Source organism: Lutjanus erythropterus, chromosome 2 (assembly GCF_056507025.1).
Source record: "Lutjanus erythropterus isolate fLutEry1 chromosome 2, fLutEry1.hap2, whole genome shotgun sequence".
Lineage (NCBI taxonomy): Eukaryota > Metazoa > Chordata > Actinopteri > Lutjaniformes > Lutjanidae > Lutjanus > Lutjanus erythropterus.
In genome coordinates, this window is record NC_139318.1 from 23,473,313 (window position 1) to 23,479,525 (window position 6,213).

The following is a 6,213-nucleotide window of genomic DNA, read 5'->3' on the forward strand; positions in this document are numbered from 1 at the left end:
TGGGGAGCGAAGGCTGGCCCGTGTGGTCCGATCCAACAGACGAGCTACTGTTGCTCAGATTGCTGAAGAAGTTAATGCTGGTTCTGATAGAAAGGTGTCAGAATACACAGTGCATCACAGTTTGTTGTGTATGGGGCTGCATAGCTGCAGACCAGTCAGGGTGCCCATGCTGACCCCTGTGCACCGCCGAAAGCCCCAACAATGGGCACATGAGCATCAGAACTGGACCACGGAGCAATGGAAGAAGGTGGCCTGGTCTGATGAATCATGTTTTCTTGTACATCACTTGGATGGCCGGGTGCGTGTGCGTCGCTTACCTGGGGAACACATGGCACCAGGATTCCTTGGATCCTGCCATCCATGTGGATGTTACTTTGACATTAGCATTGTTGCAGACCATGTACACCCTTTCATGGAAATGGTATTCCCTGATGGCTGTGGCTTCTTTCAGCAGGATAATGCGCTGTGCCACAAAACAAAAATGGTTCAGGAATGGTTTGAGGAACACAACAATGATTTTGAGGTGTTGACTTGGCCTCCAAATTCCCCAGATCTCAATCAAATCAAGCACCTGTGGGATGTACTGGACAAACAAGTCCGATCCATGGAGGCCCCACCACGCAACTTACAGGACTTAAAGGATCTGCCGCTAACATCTTGGTGCCAGATACCACAGCACACCTTCAGGGGTCTAGTGCAGTTCATGCCTCGACGGGTCGGGGCTGTTTTGGCAGCAAAAGGGGGACCAACACAATATTAGGCAGGTGGTCATAATGTTATTCCTTGTTAAGTGCACATGCTCAAAATGATAAGGCCCCATTTAATTTCTTCATCACATTAAATCAGATATTATGGTGCTATAAACAACTAAAATTACGTTCTGTGCTTTAATTGTACAGAAGGCTGACAACTTAAAGGAACACAACAAAGTTTCAAAATGACAAAATGCAGACTTGACATCCTATATAGCCTGGTTGAGACAATATAAAACAATCACTCAAACAATTATTGGACAAATAACTTCAATTTCAGTAAAAATCCTTCACATTTTTTACATTTTCAAGCCATCACTCAATGAAACAGCAACCTCCCAGCACGTGGTCATCCGTTAGCATCCCATTTACTGTTCTATCAGAGGGCCACATCAACAAAGGCTGACAGATCGCACTCAGTGTAGCCACACATGCAGGCAAATGAGACTTGAGCAAAGTCATGTTCACTTTGTGAGAAAGGCTAAAGCAATTAGACTCTGACTTATTTGACATGTTTATTTAAAAAGTAAATTATTTAGTCAGACACCAATTTGTTATGAAAGTAATACAGTGACAATTTCAAGCACTTTACCCAAAATCCAAGCAGAGTCCATTCAAGAGTCCATTACCATGAGCACATTCAGTTTTTTACTCTCATAAAATGTTGGTTGATTAAAAAAAAAAATGTAGCTTTGTCTGCCAACCATCATATTAAAGACATGTCACTCCTAATGAAATATAGTATTTTCTTTTACTAAACAACTAAATTTGCTTTTTAATGCTCAGTATATATTTGAACTTCTCAGATTAACTGCACAGTGTTGTGTTTTTTATCCCTAATGAGACGCTCCAGTCCAGTGATTTATTGGACAACATTGCCCCCTGGTGAAAATATATGTGAACTCCTTCAGTTTCAGTAGAAGCCCACTGACTGTGCTTGGTACGCATATGTTCCCTCTAAATGTGGCATAAGGCAAACTGTTACGCACTGAACACGAGAAAAGGAACTATAGACCCAAACGTGACAGTAACAAGGTAAATGTGCATGACGTACTTAACATTACCTCAGTATTTCCTGCTTTCACACTTCCTCTCAAGTGCTACATTTCATTCCACTATTTCTGTAATAGTTTTGTTCACTTTGTTACATCACAGATAAAAAAATTCCATGCAAAACATTCAAGTTTATAAACTCCCTAGGGGGTCCTGTGATACAATTAGAGAAAGAAAAAAAACACACACACACCACAAAGACCACAATTTAAAAACACCTTGGTGAAACATAAATATACTTCTATTTGTTTGTCATTCTGCAATCTAATGCAATACAATTAGACAAAAGCTAAAACTTAAAAAAACAAACAATAGAACTTAATCAACTTGTGAAATTCTTGACAAATGTAACATTTTTGGGGTTTACAAAGCAAACCACAGGTGACTGTCATGAAATAACAACTGTGGCCTATGAAAAGTTATGACAATATTACGAATATGTTGTAATTAACTGCTTCAACTACCTGACCCAAAGTAGTTACCTAAACCAAAAAGGGATAGTTCACTCAAAAATGAAAATTCAGTCATTATCTACTCATCCCCATGCCGATTGAAGGTCAGGTTTAGATTTTCAGTCCACAAAACATTGTTGGAGTAAGATAGTGTTGCATCATCTCCCAATATAAATGAGTGGTGACCAGTTTTCAAAGGTAAGAAAAAAAAAAAAAAAAACACCCAAAAATTTAAAATGCTGTCATACTGCTCGTCTGGTGTAATCCAAGTCTTCAAAAGCCCCAACATGCTACAGTGACTTGAAATACATTGTTTACACCATATTTTCAGTCCAAATCTTCACTATTGATCCTTAGTTTGAAACCACGTTCATGTTGGTGCCTTAGGAAACTTGGATTACTGCAGACGAGACCCCTCAGTCAACACGAGAGTAGATAATGACTGAATTTTCATTATTTGGACGCATTATCCCTTTAAATTAATTATTATATTAAAATGTTAAACAATTCTGTAAAATAGCTACATAGTTTTATTTCTGGGGAAGTTCCAATAAATCCTGCTAATCTTTCATACTCTTAAGCTTATTGTGTTTTGCTGCTAGTACTTACTTTAAACTAGGTAATCTCTGAATGCAGGATGTAAACGTGTTATGAGTACTTTTCCATTGTTGACGTTTTTGTCCCCGTAAATATCGTTATATGTCTCGTAGGAACAGACTTCGAGGTGGCTGGATGACAGGTTTGTAATTTTTTATTGTGAATAGCAATGCTCCATGCTTACCTTGTTCGGAAGTACAATCACAAAATAAAAGGTTTCCCATTCGCTGCCGAAACCCGGGATCGAACCAGGGACCTTTAGATCTTCAGTCTAACGCTCTCCCAACTGAGCTATTTCGGCGCGTATGCAATCACAGTGACTCAAACGATTTATAATCCTAAAATAAAATAGATAGACATATCCAAAGTTGAATAAACTTTTCCCTGTAACGATGAATCTCCTCCGGACAGCTAACGGTTAACCCAGCAACGGCTAACGACTAGCAACACAACGCTGGTAGCATCACAGGACTATTGAACAGAATGGCGAGATACCGTAAAAAGTTTCTTAGTCAATACAACCACGACTTTCGAAGGAAAAGCGACAGCGATGAGGACAAATTAACGATATCGGCAAGAAAGCAGCAAGCATCGTCAGAGGAGGAGAGCAGCAGGTTAGAGAAATACAAATTCCCTACCTTTAGTCAGCCGTGCTCAGACAAGCCATCTGTAGTTCAGCTACAGTTGTTATAACTATCGGTTAAACACAAGATGGCGCCATTGGTGCCCATAACACTCTGGATGACAGCAGTCCACTGCGAAAACCTCTGCTCTCTGAAAAAGACAATGGATTAATAATGATTCAATCCTATACGACTTTACTGAATTTCATAATGAGCTCTTGTTGGTCATTTTCTTTCAGTTTCACCTCCTTGATGCATAATCAGTCTAAGCCTCAGTTTCAGCAGTCTTAGCTTATATACTTTGCATTTAAAACGTCGTTTATATTGCTTAACATTTGTTTGCTCCCACAAACAAAATCAAAACATGTAAGTATACTTAACACAGTTTGTACCATTTCTCTATAGAAAGCATGCATCATCATACTGTATACTGTATTTTAGATTTTACGAGCTAAAAAAAAAAATCATATTGCAATTATTTTGACAGATGTCACATTTGCAGTATTATTCATGCTTAGTGAAAATGATCATTTTTGCATCACAATTTTCATTTTCTCTGAGGAAAACCATTAAAATCCTGATGAGGTGACGTTTGTTGGGGTCTGTACCAAACAAGCATGTTTCCTCACATGTAGAGAACAAGATATGTAGATCAGGGCATCACTGCAACACTATAGTATGTTATTATAACACTATTTTCTAATACATTTTTTAAATAAACAAATTGCAACCTCTGTGATTTGGATATCGCACTTGGCCATTTTGCAGTTTTTATGATATTTTGATTAATTGTGCAGTCCTAGTTACTTTTTGACCACATCAGATCTGTATCAATAAAACATCTTAGCATCAGGTAACTTATCTATTACATATCAAATACAAGACAAGGGACCTGCAGGTACAATAAGTCATGTCAAAGCACTGCCAGTCTATTATTGTTTATCCCCATCCATTACTGAGCGCAGACAGTGGCCAAAACATTTGTCAAAGTCACTACTGGTTGAATACTTTGCCATAAATCACAAAAGAGGAGGGAAAGGGGGGGGCTATAAATATTTGTTGGCTATTCTGTCTCATGACTTGTGTATTTTTTGGATGACACCCAAATCTGAGGACAGTTTCACAGTATGATGCCCAGGAGCAATATTATAAGACTCTACTGGGCCAACAGTGGCAGAGAGCAGTAAAGCTCGCTAATCTTATCATTCTGCACTTAGTGTTTTTCTCTTTTTTCTAATGGGGCTCTGCAGTGATGCAGTGCTGTCCCTTTATTAGTCATATTATGTCCCGTTGCCAGCTTCTGTGCCTCCCATCTCTTCTCTCTTTCCCCCCTAATCTCCCCTCCATATTGCCTCTCATTCTCTCTCTCTTCATCCCTCTCTCACGTTTTTGTTCCTCTGTCATCCCCCAAGGTGACTTTCCTTCCTTCACAGACACTGCAGCTGTTCCTCGCTTTGTTCTGGAGGGCCTGAGTGTGGATAAGAGATGAGAGAGATGCAGGCCGGCAGAATAAAGAGAAGGAGAATCAAGGGAGGAAACGAGGGTGAGAAAGAAGAGGGGACTGATGAGATTATCAAGCAGGATGGAGGAATCTACAATGTTGATTCACTGCACAAATCAGTAAGGCAACACTCACACACCACATGTGCAGACAGATTTGTTCTGGTAACATCAAGAGATTGAGCTGTCTTGACAGATGCTTACCTGACTAACAAGTTTCATCTTCATTAGTACTGGTGATTAGCACAGTTGTCACATCACTGTGATGCACCGTGAGGGTTCACTACAGTCAGCATTAAATACTGCAAGTATCTGGGACGGAGTTTCTAAATTTAGGGATCAGAGAAACGGGGAAAGGAAACAGGAGATGTAGAAAGGGAGGGACAGCTGTAAAAAAAAAAAGAGACCAATTTGGACTGTACGGTCCAGAGGAAGAATGATGGAGGAAATCCCAAGCTGAACTGAGCAGGATGAGTCCAAGCAGTTCCCTGTCACAGGGATAGTTTCGTTTTTCTGATTCGGGGTTGTATGAGGTACTCATCCATCGTCATATAGAACCAGGGTAGGAAGCTAAACAATGTTCTGCTGTGGACAGGGTCAACAATAAAACATATTTTACTCACCTAGAAAAAGGCTGCCATTAATAAAATCAATACCAATTAAGTGCACACTATATTTAGAATATTTTACTGTTTTACCTTACTGTCAGGCACCTCTCCCTTAAAGACTGTAGACATACAGCCGCAAGTGTGATGGAAGCCCAGTGACAAACCCTCTATTTTAAAGGGCTCTCACACATAATAACAACATTGTTATATTGTGAATTCTTCAACAGTTCAATGATCGGAGACATCACTATATATAAAGAGTTTTTTGACCTTTTGTTTATGGTATAATTTCTTATTCTGTATTGTCCTCTTTGTTCTATTTTTCATTTCCATTCTGTTAAGTGTCTGAAAGGTCATACAAACAGAAGACACCCTTATACGTATTTCTCTTCCCTCCTATAGGCGTATTATAGCAGATAAAATGCACCTAGACATAAAAATATAACAGATTTATCTGTATAATTTCCCAATATGTAAAAATTAATATTTGAAAATGGACAGCCACCAATAAATTGAATATGAAACGTCTCTGAATTGACACAGTGAACTGAGATGGATCAGTTCTTAGATAGATCACCTTTTTAATACAGATTCTCTTCTGTTCTATATAACAACACATAATATAAAT

The 6,213-nt window shown here is 39.0% G+C and overlaps 1 non-coding gene across 1 annotated transcript; it reads right to left on the minus strand.

The window, feature by feature from the left end:
• Window positions 1–3,082: 3,082 nt before the first annotated feature.
• Window positions 3,083–3,155, minus strand: trnaf-gaa (transfer RNA phenylalanine (anticodon GAA)). The gene has a single exon. It is a non-coding gene; the product is annotated as a tRNA-Phe (tRNA).
• Window positions 3,156–6,213: the final 3,058 nt, after the last annotated feature.